This window comes from Ammodytes marinus (genome assembly GCF_949987685.1).
Source record: "Ammodytes marinus genome assembly, chromosome: 1".
NCBI lineage: Eukaryota > Metazoa > Chordata > Actinopteri > Uranoscopiformes > Ammodytidae > Ammodytes > Ammodytes marinus.
In genome coordinates this window covers 23924303-23939898 of record NC_137230.1, presented here as the reverse complement: position 1 = coordinate 23939898, position 15596 = coordinate 23924303, and the positions used below count along the sequence as shown (strand labels likewise).

At 38.6% G+C, this 15596-nt stretch overlaps 1 protein-coding gene across 1 annotated transcript in view; it reads left to right on the top strand.

Annotated features, from left to right (window-relative positions):
- The window catches only part of pcdh9 (protocadherin 9), a gene marked incomplete at both ends in the record, with an annotated part of 193109 nt that overhangs the window by 116597 nt on the left and 60916 nt on the right, over positions 1 to 15596 (top strand). The gene's annotated exons all lie outside the window — the stretch shown is intronic.

The window sequence follows — 15596 nt, the reverse complement described above, 5'->3', positions numbered from 1 at the left end:
TTCTCTGAGAGGTTACAAGTATCGAATTAAGCCAGTACATCCTGCTTTGATAGATTTGAGGAGGGACAGCTCCTATGCTTCCATGCTAAAGAGGTTCCTTTTATCTTAAGAACCCCAATATAAGTCAACCTTGTGCAAATGCATCTTATTTATTTTCCTTCTCAACTGGCTCTGATGTAGTGAAAGGAGTTTGTGAATTTCTTAGTGGGGAACATGACATTTATTCTCTAGTGATGTTTAGAGTTTGGTTGTTGATCAAAGTGCAAACGAAAACATGAGAGCGGGAAACGGAGCAACTATAAAAATAATGAAAACTGTCTGTATGGCAGGTATATTTTTTGCAAAAAAAATATGACATTTGAAAAAAATAATAATTTGCAAAGGAATTAGAAGGCACAAGATGAATCCTCTGTACATAAACATCAAAGCTTATGTGATTTCACTGCTTGTGGTGAATACCAAGAAAAACATTTTGACTGGCTCTTTATATAGCAGCAACTTTACTTGTGGAATAACAATTACTGTTGTTCATGGACTGAGTCTTGCTTGCCAGTAGTATTCCTGTTTTGGAAATGGGCAAAATTGGTCAACATTAAAAATGTATGTAGAAATAACGCTGCCTCATAAAAGTGATGTCTATAGTTTATTAAAGTGATTTGCATAAGACAATGTATTTGCTGAAAGGGTACAATCACTTGCTTTTTAAATCGGATTCACAATGAAGTGTAAAATTAAATAAATGTAGCCTCACCCAAACTGTTTACGGTCAACGATAAAGTTTTACATACACTTCGTTAATATCTTTCAAATATATTTTAGATGCACAGCCCTTGTTTATTTATGACATTAGCGATGTCTTCACATCCCCTTTTGTTTATGTATTCATTTATAAAAGTTATTCACTAATTAGAATTACATGACGGGAATTTTTGTTCCCATTCACCAATGTGGAATGTATCATTTGTATTCACGTTCCTTACCATTTTCTCAGACAGACATTATCAGTGGCCATTGAAAGCCTTTGTCCAGGCATATTATTAATTTGCGTATTGGTAAAGCAAGCAAAGTTATGACAATACATTTATTTTGAAATGTCCACCTATTGGGCAAGCTAGATATGACGTACACATCATAGGGTGAGAACAAATAACTGTCATGCATCAGTACACAGGGATGAATCTCCCTCTCTCTCTCTCTTTGTAATCAGAGCTTGACTGATTGAATTGGTAAGGCCGATAATTCAGCTGATATTAGCTTGTAGCCGGTGCACGTATACTGTATGTACATCAGCAAGTAGCAAGACATTGAAGTACAGAAATGCTAAACTAGGTTTGATGTTTAGAAACAGTCTCACTATTCGCTTGCTCACTGCGTGCACCAACAGTTGATTTCAAAATGAGAAAAATTCCAATGGTCCTGCTGAGTATCTATAAATACTGTGAGGAATCTGTTTGTTAATGTCATGTGTTTATGTTAAAATAAGATTGCTATTTATTGACTGATATAGTCGATGGATGTAAACTTTTTTTACACTCGTAAATATCGTTATATGTATCAGCTTAACAAATCCACTATTGGTTTAGCTGCAATAGTGAGGAAGCAACAAAGAGTGAAATCCCTGTTCAGAGGCCTTCAGAGGACCTGCTCCTGAGACAGAGTAGGATAGTGTGAAGCTCTGTCTCCCCATCGCCCAGCCTTTTCCCTGCTGCGGTCCCTATTTGAATGGGACTGGTGTGTATAATCCTTCTCATCGTGGCAGGTTCAGAGGTACATAGAAATGACTAAGGTGAAGAAAAACCTTAGTCATTCCCCCACTTGGGCGGCAGTGGCGAAGTGGTAGGGAGGTCGCCTCTGGAGTGCAGGGTCGGAGATTCGATCCCCCGTCTCCCCGCCACATGTCGAAGTGTCCCTGGGCAAGACACTGAACCCCGAATTGCTCCCGATAGTTAGCTTAGTTAACTTAGCACCCTAGTGCTGAGCCTACCCTGTGTGGTAGCTGCTGCTATCGGTGTATGAATGTGTATGTGAATGGGTGAATGTGTACAAAACAATGTAAAGCGCTTTGGGTCTGTGAAAAACGGAGATAAAGCGCTATATAAGTCCATTTACCAAAAATACAAAGTAAAACTGAATGGCATAGTCTGACCTTGACAAACATTGGGTAACACAACTATATCTATCTGTCTGTCTGTCTGTCTGTCTGTCCGTCCGTCTGTCTGTCTGTGTCTATCTATCTATACATACATACATCCACATCTATCTATCTATTGTAAATGTATTTATTCCACAAGTATAGAAAAAATAAAATAAAATATACAAATTGATATGTCTATATGCTGTGCATTGATGCTATGTCGGCGAGCTGTTGTGATGCAGGCAGTCAAATTGCATTCTTAAACATGATAGATTGTAGCGCACACAGCTGTGCCAAGCCAATAAATCAATGTAAGTGACCTGATCTGACAAGTCACCACATCGTCAGACAGACTTAATATGAGAACATGTATACATGAGAATCATGTCTATCTTTATCTCCGCATGGATCCTTTCTTTCCAGAACCCCCTGATTAAAATACAGGTTGACAATGGTTCAAGAGAACAAGCCCTTCTTTGATCTCACTCAGGAAAAAAGATGATACAATCTCTTCTTTGTCTTGAGAGGAAGAAGCTTTTTAATCATAATTTTCATCAGATTTTATGACCAGCAAGTCATTTCAATCTAGTTTACGTAATAACACAATAGCACAAGGACTTGTTCTGCGGTGAATTTCCTGCCAATCTGTGTCTCAGATCTAATGACATTACCGTTATACCTTCTCAAACTCAATAATCACTTAGCTCTATCTATCTATCTATCTATCTATCTATCTATCTATCTATCTATCTATCTATCTATCTATCTATCTATCTATCTATCTATCTATCTATCTATCTATCTATCTATCTATCTATCTATCTATCTATCTATCTATCTATCTATATATCTATCTATCTATCTATCTATCTATCGGTGAATACATTTGCTTCATGTTGAGACAATGACTCACAATACGATTATAGATTAAAACCAACAACCAAAAGATTCAGGATTGACCTCCAACCAAATATTCCTTTGAAGCTGCGGTCAATCATTTGGAGTGTAGAGGACACGCTCAGAGGATTTCTATCTTTCACTCATCAGTGGCTTTCATCTCAAGGGTCACTCTCTAAGTATCAATCAGCTCACTGTTCCATCCTCTAAAAAAAACTCTTGCTAATCATAAAAACGAGTGCAGACACATCAAAGAATCTTTTTTTAAAAACAATGTTGCCCTGAAGGTATGGCTGTTTCAAACTGTGTTACCAGTGAAGATACAAATGGATTTACATTGCACCTGAAACATGACAAGAACAGAGTGAACCCAAGGTGATCACACAATCCAAGGGAAAATTGAAATGGCTAATTAATGCACATGAAGAGAGGTCTTTAATCATCTCAAGTATATTCCCTTTCATCAAAACACAGAGGGAGTAAAATAGTCAGGCTTCTAAAATGCTATTTGTCTCAAGTGTGTAAAAAAAAGAAGAAAACATAAGATATTTTAATTGTTTGTCTCTGGAAATAATGTTGTACTTAATTCAAACAGTACAGCTGTGAACAGTGATCTCTCAAACATTAGTTTGATGGGCCCTGTTTCTGTACTCCATATTCAATGGTAGAATCGCTGAGGGAATTAAGTAAACAAAGACTGTTTGTCAGTGAAGGAGAGAAAAGAAAATAAAAACAAGGGAACGGAGAAGCAGAAACAGAAAGAGGAAGAGGAAGAGGAAGAGGAAGAGGAAGAGGAAGAGGAAGAGGAAGAGGAAGATAGAGAGGGACTGAAGGGGGCAACAGCCAGAACAAGAGGGACTGAGATTTGATATGTGTTCCGAGAGTATGTACTGAGACAGCTAGGTAAGCCCCATAAAAGTAAAATCCTTTGTTTTTCCAACGTTCTGAGACTCAGAGTGCTTGGCTATATCGTGCAAACACTACACTGCAGCTGTCAGCTGATGAAGTTCAGTGTGCAGACAGAGAGAGGGAAGACTCACTCTATCAGTCCATCAATATCTCTCTGTCTCTGTCTCTTTCTATCTTTGTCTTTCTCAATTCAGTTCAGTTTGAATCTGCCTCATTGGCATGACAGCAAAAGGATCCATCGAATATTGCCAGTGAGCATACAGAGGATCAACAAATAATGGAACAAGACAAGATAAATGATTGATTCTAAATAAATAATTAAACATATTATGTCAATATCAATAACAGCATATGGGTGGTAGTAAATCAATGCAATATATTCATTCAGTGTATAACCACAGAGAACTATTGAATAGGGAAGGGTTGCAAAAGAAGATTTACAAAATTCTTCTTCTATGCTCTGCTGTGTTTGGTGCTAATTTGAAACAAACTTTGCAACAATATAGAATAGGGCTTTCATCTTTCACTCGGTAACATCATGAGCTTAGGTGACACGTTGCACCCTAGTTAAGAGGGTGAAGTGTTGAGATATCAGCCATAATGACAGGTAAACAACCGTTCTCAATGGCAAGAGAAGCAGAATCTATATCTGGGTCAGGCATGTCTTTCTGGGCCATCAGCTTGCAATGGTGAATCCATCTCTCTTTCTCTATCCCTATTCCAATCCATCTCTCTCACTCACACTTTCAACTGGCCTCGCAGTCTTTCACAACAAATTAACAGTCTTGTTAGTAGTGTTTGATGTGAACACAAACTTGGCCGAATCTGTCTTTTCCTGAGACCCGAGGAGGCCACAATGTTTACATGAGGCCATGGTCCACTAGCCTGGCAAATGCTTAAGTTGCCCTGTTTACAATTTCTGCTTTCTTTGCATCCAAACTGTGTCTAAACACCCCATACATTCCAATATTCAACCATATTTCCTAGAAAAATATGTCCATATGCTGTCAGTGGGTTGTAAAAGGGGGGGTCACTTGTACTGTAGTGTTGAACCTACGGATAATCATCACCAGAATCTGTGGATCTCTTTGGCTTTACAAAGTTTCAACTTAGTGTGTAGCTGTCTGGTCCACATCTTCCACCTTTTTGATTCATTCTCAGCACTCTCATACACTTTGTTTGTGCCCACAGTAGGCTGCTGTTCAAAGTGACAAAGCCCTAAAGAAGAACACCTTCAGGGGTACACTACCTGCTCCTCAGCACCAAACAGGCAAACTGACAGAGTTGGCAGCTAACTGTTGAACATATAGCAGAGTGTTTATAGGAGCTAAAGAGACAGATATTTCCCACAGGAGTTGGCAGAGACCAATACTAGACCAACAGTGCTTATACCTACATTCATCGGGTGGAAACAGAAAAACAACTCCCAAATAATGATGTATGTTGCTCGTAACTGCTGGATGTGTATTTAAACATGTAAATGTGTGTTTTGGAGGTTATACATTGAAATGGTCAACCTATCTGGTCTCGAGCTCTAAGAAAGTTGTTACTTAAAGTTTTAAACAAGACAATAGTTTTTTTCCTAAGCTTAATTGTATTGATAAAGCATTGTTTGTGAACAGGGAAATCACCCTTACATGAGCTCAAAGTCTGCAGCATCTAGCTAATGATGAGATCAGTAATATGAAATAAATCATAATTTGACTGTGTGGAACGGATACATATGCAGACGCTAAGAACAGAAGAATCCTCTATATATTTCAGTGGAATTTCTTAGCATGTATCTGAGTAAATTCCCTGGAGTCGCATTGTCGACCCCTTCAGTGTCCAGCTTGCTCTCCCCCCCTTCATCGCAGTCCCACGGTGCTTTTTCTCCCCTTGTTCCCCATACACAATGGATAAGCTCCTGGCTTTGTTCTCCTGGGGCTTTTTGATTCACTTGAAGAGAGCCAGAACAGACACCTCCAGTGATGGCAGGGCACATAAGCATGTATTTGCAGGCTAAACACTCTCGGCAGAAGTCATCTTTACTTTAAGTGATCAAACAGCTCAAAGGATGTAAGGCCCGCTCATGAATAGCATACAAGTTCAATGTATGGATTGTATACAAATATGTTTAATACGAGGCAGTCCCTATTTACTTTAGATATTTCCTCAGTCATTTTAAAATAAAAGCTGGTTTTATCATGCAGGACTAGAGCTGAACACGGGTTCGAGAGTTGATCGATTCTACAGCAATTACTGTTGTACTGGAAAACAATGACAACCTACTGGAATTTTGCTGTAATATATATATATATATATACATATATTACAGCAAAATTATATATGTATATAATATATCTATATACAATTTTTTTTTACTGCACTGCCTATGCTATTACAAAGAAAACAGAAAAGAAGGGAAACAACAACTACAACATGAAACACAGCTTCAAGACATTAGCCTTAATATAGCAATACATTGCAGAGGCTCTCAAAGCTAAATGAAAAAAAAATCATAGGTTTGAAATTCCCCAGCTTGTTTGTCTGGCTGAGCGACCTTAATTTAGTTGTATCGCATTTATGCCTCCTGGTTGATACGGAGCAAGATGAATCATCGTAAAATATGAGCCAGATCAGCCGCTTGTTTCCTGGAGGTAAAAGCTTGTAAGACCGCTGGTAAATACACCCAGCAGAGAGCATATCCTCTGAGACAAAGAGGAGTTAAAGCAAGAGAAAATGGTACAGAGGTTTGGGTAGGAGGATTCTCCTCATTCATCTCAGCTTTTTATTTTTTCCTGATATACTATTATATATCTTTGCATGATTTTATGAATACAAATATTTTAAATTGTTAAACGTTGGGATATTTTCTTTTTGTATTGTACAGCATGTGTTTAGCTGTCTTTAGGATACATTTTGGCCAGCCCCCTCAGTCTCCTGCCTGTCATCTAGATCATCTAAAAGTGCTGAGAGGCTGACCCCCTATCCACAGTGTCTAAAATCAGAGCACGATCTTTGCAGTTGTAGCACATTTCCGAGGCCAGCTAATACCCTCAGTACAATCTGCTCGTTTCTGATAATGGCTTGTACAATCTTTCATCTTGACATAAGCTGGCATATGCTGAGTGGCTCCACATGTTTATCTAAAAGCAACAAAAGCACGGCCAAAACATGTAAGGTAATCGCTTCAAAGACCTATACGCTCGACTCCGGCACTAGATCCTGTTTTTCTTTCTAATCAGCTGTTGACGGTGTGGGCATTATGTGCATCTGAAATTAGTTTACAAGATGTTGCTACAGCAAGGCGGGAGAAAGCAAATTGGTTCTTTGCTCCCGAGAAATGTAGCGGAAGAAAATAAGCTTTGTAAAGCCCAACCTTTGATGACCTTCTCTTGAATAAGCGGGCAAGAGTAATGACACGGAGATGGCGAAACCTATCTGTAACATTTCTGTCCACCACGTTGCCCCAGTTGTTTCACACACCACACCCAAATGAAGGAAGGCAGTGTGTTCCTGTGGGTTGTGTATGTCTCTACAACGTTGTTGCTTTCATCTTCGGAGACACCTTAAACATTTTTAGTTTATTTAAAAAAATTGGCACACTTAAATCAAGCGAGCGACCCTCTTTAAAAAATAAATCTTAGCTTGCCAAGCTTTGGTTCAGGTGTCGCCAGGCAAAAACGTATTAATGCATGCTATTTCAGGAAACAACCTTTAAAACAAGCCTTTCTTTGCTGTAGCTCTTGGTAAGGTCCAAATAAACAGATTGAGTGACGAAAGACAGACAAATGTGACAGGGCGTGAACCTCCCCTGTTGAGTAATGGAATTAAATGACAGCTCTTGAGCAGGGAAGGGATGCAAATAGAGATAGAGAGAGAGAGAGAGAGAGAGAGAGAGAAAAAGAAAGAGAAAGAGAGGGAGGGAGGGAGGAGTGGGGGGGGGATTTTGTCCAGCCAGGAAATTGAAGCCATCACAAGCAAATTGAGTTCAGGTCCTTTTGGTGGGCAAGAGCAGACCAATCAATTTGGCCTACTACTCAGTGCCTGTCAGCCTCACAGAAGGACACCTTGGCATCCAATAATAGGAGCAGAGTAAACAACTGAAGCCCTGGCTCAGTTAGTCTCAGTTAACAGCTAGCTATCCATAGTCATTTCTCCTCAGGGGAAACACATATATGACACTAGTGTGGATCGTTCTCATATGAGCTAATATGGTCACACTGGTAAATGGCTGCCAAGTAAAAGGCTGGAGCAATCCCTCATGGTATGATCGAATGGGGAAAATGTTTGTCATGAGTTGAAAGGAAATTAAGTTTTTCATCTTTGTAAGAGGACACAAATAAGGTAAACGAAAACAAGAACCAATCTCTTTCAGCAAACACATATATCAAACCTCTCTAGGTGGGAACCACATTTTAATGAGCCTTGTTTGGCCTCTCCCATTTGCTAATCTTTGGACAGTGACACAACATTCTTGCTAATTATCTCGATTACACAGCAGGAACACACTGCATCACAGTTCTGAGGCAACAGTCGACAAGGGGTGGAATCATACAACCCCAAAGGCCTAATTATCTCTGTTGGTTCCCAATTAATCCATTAAGTTGTTTTGGCTTAGCTGCAAGACCTAAGGCACCATTTAATATACCAATACATTACACCATCACACAGCCATGTTACGTGAGCTTTTGTTTTGTTGCAACTCACTGTTAATACAGTGGTGCACTGCCCTTTCTTTTACCTCCAAAGTGACTTAGCAGACATATCCAAGGAATCGGTGATGAGTTCAATTAATACCCTTTTCAACATATTATTCTCTGTCAAATAATTAACATTTAAAGTAGGGCTGGCCCGAATACCATTTTTCAGGCTTCGAATATTCGTTGGTTTTTCCGAGCGAATATTCGAATATTCGTTCCAGAAAAACACACCATCAAAAACAACATTAAAAAAAAAAAAAAAAAATATTAAAATTTTTTTTTTAAATTTTTTTTTAAAAAAACGTTAATAATCCCTATATACTCCCTGGAACCGATTTTGACAGTATCTGCATATTTTGTTGAAGATTTACGCGCTCGGAGGTGAAGTAATGGATGCGCTATGACACTTAGTGATGTAATATCCTCCTAAATGAGCAATACTACTACTACTACTACAATATTATTAACTTTTATATCCAAATTTAAAATTATTTGATGACATTATATTGCAGTACTAGCTTCTTGCAAAAAAAAAATTGAAAAAAAAAAAAAAAAAAAATTGAAAAAAAAAAAAATTATATAAAAAAAAAAATTATAAAAAAACGAAGCTCCGAATACTAATTTAAGCTCCGAATACTAATTTTCCGAACGAGTATTCGAATATTCGAATAATTCGGGCCAGCCCTAATTTAAAGTGACCCAGAGTTATCCGCATTCAAATGTAAGGACTCTGCAGTGTGGCAGAAAAAGGCCACTCTAGACCCCCTTTTATTCTCACTGTAGGACCTGGTGGTATCTTCAGAGCCACGCAGCTTGCTGTGTTTCTACTGGCTTACTACGATGGAGTTGCTGGGCTTACCATTATGTAAAACTGCACTGATGCTATTGATGGCAAGCAAAGCAGTCAATAATCGTTTATGTGATAAGCTACTGGACTTGTGGGGGAGGCTGAGAAAGGGCTTCAGGGCCAAGACGGGTTATGAGATTCATGGTGATACAGGCTGCAGACATTAAGTTTGTTTACACGCTGCCAGTGAGCCAACGGAGCCAGCTCTTGTGAATGATTGTTTGAATATTGCCGCTGTCTCTTTAAACCAATATTGTGACTTTCATCCAACGTCTTTTTTTCTTCTCTTGGTCTGTCATCCCCATTTCCTTCAAACCAATACTGTCCTCATCCCCTTACTGTTCTGTCATAAATTGGTGACAAGGGAGGTTGAGAGGAAAAACCAATATACATCGCTTTTTTTATGTGACGGCAGTGCTGTGTCCTACTTGGAATATTATTTGGCAGGTAGTAAGAGGGTCCCATGTGAGCCCCTGCAAATAATAAAAAAGCAATCCTAAATACCAGTTGTTGTTGAGACTGTGACATTTGGTTTTCTTTTATATTGATAAGGAATGGAAGCACCCATCTTTACAAAAGCAGTTGAGCTTGTGTTACATCTTATGTAACTCGAAGACATCCTTGTATTTCTCTCTCTGGGGATGTTATTACTGGATGTACGTACGTTATTGCTCCAGGATATTCTTCAACAGAAACATTATTTTGTTGTGTATATGCATGACTTGGAAAGCATATCTTTGTGCCAAATTGAACATTTTACTGAGTACGACTGACACCTTACGGGGTTGTGCAAGGAGTGTGCCAGGAATGCTGCATTTGACTTACTCTGATTGTGGGATTTTGTTTCTTAGCAGTAAGTGATTTAGAATGGGTTCTTTTCATTTCTAATACGTTTAAATGTTTGACTATTTGAGATCTGTTAACACACAATACATTATTTCATTTCTGCCATTTGAGCAATTTGATTTCTGATTTTGACAATGGGATAAGTGCCGGAAGCTACCTTTTTTTTAGATGTGCTATTATTGCTGCACAGTTCCATTACACCTTCCAAAATCGTGATATATAAATTGACTCTGTCAGCTATTTCTGTTACAATGGAGCAAACCTTGCTATTTTAAGATTATGGCCCAGAGAAGGTCCACATGATATTACAGCAGTGTACACAGATCTGTATGCACTTGGCACAATACATGGTCTCTATACTGTTACACACTTAAATAGAAATGCAGTATGTTATGTTGATCAGCCCCTACATGAAATGCATTGATTTCAAAGTTTTCCAAATAATAACATTTCTAATTCTGGAACCTTTTCTAGCAATGATGTCTACACCTTCAAAAGGAAATCCACTATATTGCACCACTGAGGGGACATTATATAAGCATGCCCAGTTGTATTCAACCTTCTACAAACAGAAAAACAAACCCGCAAATACAGCATTTTAAAATGTCATAAAAGAAAATATGGATGTTCACCTATATTTAATAATCATTTCGATAATTGAAAGTCTTATTGTTGCAGTTTAGTCGTTTTCCTAGAAAAACTAGTGAATTGTAAACTATGATTGAATTGTAATAAGTAAACACTTCATTTAAATGTTTAGGAATTAGTTATTTGAAACTTTGTTTGAAATAGTTTTAAAATGTGCACACAATTATCCCATTGTTAAGTTGTTCTTGGCATGCTTTGAATTATTTTATTTTCATCTGGAATTGTTTAACCTTTGCAGGGAGACAAGCCATGTTCGCCTGTTCAGCTGAAATGTTGAACAATGGGCAAAACACAGCCGGTATCCTCATTTATTAAGCTTCACTGACACTGCGTATTACTGGAACTTGGTTCTGGTATACTAGATATAACTTCACCAATCAAATCAATAGATACAAATGGAAACATGCTTCTGCTTGCACTGCTTGAACAGCATGTGATACATTAGTATATGGGTTGTGCATTGGACTTATTCAAAGGTGATTTCCAACATGAGATAACCTTAAAAGAATAGAGATTATTATGTCAATGGGGAGATTGTGGCTAGAGAAGATCAGCGGCTGAGTACATTAGTCTACCTGCACAACCTGACCACCAGTAAAAAAGGCATGGGCGTCACAGCCTTACTCCTGCTGTGGGAAATCTGAGTACCTTCCCTCAGGCTGTTAGTGTAAGTACTTAGACTACAGAGGCGGTGGCTGAGCGGGTCACACAAGCAGTGCTTAGAGAAAGAGAAAGGTGACTGAAAAAGATGAAAATGAAAGGATAAAACATGAACAGGGAGGGGGAAAAAGTGAGTTTGATGCTGAGACTTAAGATGCAGGGCGTGTTTGAACGATTTCACATAGTCATGACCGATACTGGGTGTTGAGAGCATTCTTTTGAAGTGTTATGATTTGTCCTTATTTCCCGGGAACATAAGAAGAAGTCAACATTGCTGCCATGCTACATTATTTAAGGGGTACCTCCTGTGCAGCAAGGACGTAGATGGTTGTGAGGCTTCAGTTGAACTGGAATTAGAGGCAGTGGTACTCTATGGGAGATCTTTAGAACGCCTTAGAGATGTTCAGTCAAGAACTTGCAGCATGGCAAATGTTGTATACTTAAAGCAAACTGTCACACGAGGAAGAACAATCATAGTTTAGTGATTTAAACAGTTATGTCAAACTTGAGATGGCGTTTATATATATATACATATATGTAAATAAATAAAAAGTTAACAATGGCAGAAAATAACAATCAGACAATAATGACCATGGGGGACAACAGACATTTTGAACCTTTAGTTGTCTTTGGTCCACTGCTCTTGTGTGTATTCCATGTTTTTATACATCCATTGAGTAAGTGGTGTGATGAAACCACGTTATACTGTTCATGATTGCTGCCTACTAGAACTGCAGGCAGCAATGTTTTTAGTTTCAGAACACTACTGGATTTTATAAGTCATTATCGTATGATTTCGAACACATTGTACAGCGAGAAAAAGAGGGTCAGTGCTACCTTTTGTTCACGTTTCTGAATATTATTATTTGTTGTGCTTTGGTCTGTGCTATGGCAACATGTGTTTATGAGGAAGTCAAAGGTGTACCCAGGGAAATGTCATGCAGGTAGGCCCATTAATCTAGTCATCAATGGGCTGCTCCTGCATGGATGCTGCTGGATAAGAAAACAACTTATCAGCAGCCTACTTTCTATACTTCATGATATACAGTATATGCATGGACCACATGTACTCTTGTTTTTCTCCCTCTGTTGATCAAGTGCATATCTATTCTCCATCTTGCTGCATGTTCACGATAAAGGCATTGTCTCTAGAAATTCCAAAACACTGAAAAATACGATCATTTCCATCCATCAGTGAAAACACATAAACAAAGAGGAGTGTCCCTTTTCTGTCACAGTCTCCTGAAAAGGAAATGGACAGACGGTCACATACAAACAAAAACAAATTATGCACTGCGACACGCCACCCAACACTATGCATTATGCTGGTGCCTTGTTTTCACTAGAAACAATTGCAGGGAAATCGCTGGCTGCTTGGTAACAAAACAAATGGAAAAAGGTCTGGGTGATTCTTATTTTCCAGATGATTAGTTGCATCAAAACATATTGTTGGTAAGATCTTTTACCCCTAAAATTAATTATTAAGGCTTGAGCTTAATTGTATCTCCCCTACTGTGACCGTTCTTATTTTGTGATGGATGAAATGGTAAAACAGCATGTCTGTATACCTGATGTTTTACATATCCAAGATAGTGCACTACAATCAGCAATAGTATGAAGCAGCTCCATTATTCCACAATAAGTAATGCAGTAGTAGAAAAGGCCATACAATGCAGTAGTAGAAAAGGCCATACAACATGCATGTTATATATTGTTTTAAGCACTGGAAAAATATATGTGAACCTCGCATATATCCATCATATCAGTATGCTTGGTTAAAATGTGCTATTGTACCCTAGGCTGGCAAAAATCAGCCTGATCAAACAGAGAGACATGCCTCCATCTCTAATAAGCGCATGTAATCACATGGAGCAACACACATAATTAAGTGTCCTTAAATCTGTACCTGGATGTTAAGTTAGTAGATATATGCTTAGTTCTTATGTATGCTGCAAATATGGAATGGAATAATTCAATCATCTCACCTAGTTTGTATGCTATAATTTGCATAACACTGGGTTTGCATGGGGTTGTTATGGTTGCCCTTTACTCTGAATGCAATTATGGGATTGCATGTACAGTATGTATATAGACACAATGAAGCCGTCTGAAAAATCCAATTGACATTATACATCGTAGGGAGAAATGTGTCTGGTATGCATGCCTATGTAATTGCAGGGTGTCAATAGTGATATGACACACTGTCAACACCTTGCCATGGTGTGTCAGCATCAAACATTACTTTAGTTATCACTTCCTCTCCATTATTAAGTGGCATGAACATCTTCTGATATTCAATTTACCATGTCAAGTCATTTAAAACAAATAGAGATAACACAGTGTCCCTCTCCACTTCCTATCAAAGTGACAACTGGACTCTCTTTAGGTGGAACGTTCTTATAAGTGTGGTCTACAATTCAACAAAAGCTTTTCAATTAAGAACACGCCACAACCAAACAATGCTGGTAAGAGTGATGGCAGATATTGTTGCCCATTGCGTTTTATTGTTTCTCAGCCACTATGCATACAGATTCTCTTCAAGCTTCAGTATCAGACTAATCAGTTGTCGTCCATGTCATTAGGTTTTAGCACTTTGTGACATTTAGCAAATGTTCCAGTCAGTTGGATTTTCAGCTTTCAAACGAGAGATTGCAATAAGGTAGAAGCGTATGTATTTAAAGTGTGGATTAGTTATATATAACCTATAACATTAATTCATTAGATGAGCACCCTCGTAATACCTTATTTCCATTAACGATAGCACAATACAATGAAATGTATTATAACCAGGGATAAGCAAAGATAAAGGAAATTGCTATAATATTTAAAAGGAAGATGTTTTTTTTTATCCACAGTTAAGGAAGATGACTGGTCAGATATTAGCAGGGCTGAAAATCCCCCACTCCCATGTCCATATGAATGTGACAATACAGGCACAATCAATCAAGACATGTACAGGCATATGAAAAAGTTTGGGAACCCCTCTCAGCCGGCATTATAATTGACTCTGCTTTCACAAAAAAAAATATAAAAGTGGTATGTCTTTAATTTACCAGGAACAGCTAAGTACTGGGATGTTTTCCAAACAAAGATTTTTTGAAAAGCAGTATTTGGTTGTATGAAATAAAATAAAATGTGAAAAACTGGCTGTGCAAAAATGTGGGTACCCTTGTGGTTTTGTTGATTTTATGGCTACAAGAAGCTTTCCCAAAGGTTTCAATTGTCAATTTCGACTGTAGGGAACGTTGTCAGGAAATGGAAGGACACAGGCACAGTGGCAGTTAAACCCAGGCATGGCAGACCAAGAAAAAAACAGGAGCGGCATAGGTGGAGGATTGTGAGAAACAGATCACCTCCAAAGACCTGCAAGAACATCTGGCTGCAGATTGTGTATCTGTACATCGTTCAACAATTCAGCGCAATTTGCACCAAAACATCTGCTTTTTATAAAGACCAAATAACTTAATTTTTGTCTCATAAGTCCAAAGCATTTTCTTCCAATATGAAGCTGGCTTGTCTAAATGATCTTTTGCATACTCCATGCAACTGTATCTGTGGCGTGGGCGCAGAAAGGGCTTCCTTCTCATCACCTGGCCATACAGATGTTTTGGTGCAAATTGCACTGATTTGTTGAACCATGTACAGATACACAATCTGCAGCCAGATGTTCTTGCAGGTCTTTGGAGGTGATCTTTGGGTTGTGTGCAACCATTCTCTGTCAGACCCAAACAAGGCGAGGACCACAATAGCGTCACGTTCAACAGTTTATTAAAGGATTGGGGGAAAGGGAGTGTATGAGCATGTTCAGAGAACGAGAAGAGCAGGTCCGGTATTGCAGATAGGAGTCAGAAGCGTAAGGAAACAGGCAGAGTAACTGGTGCTGGTTAGCAGACGATCCGACAAGGAGTGACTGAAAGCCAGGGTTTATATACAGAGGGTAATGAGCAGGGAATGCAGTGCAGCTGGCAGG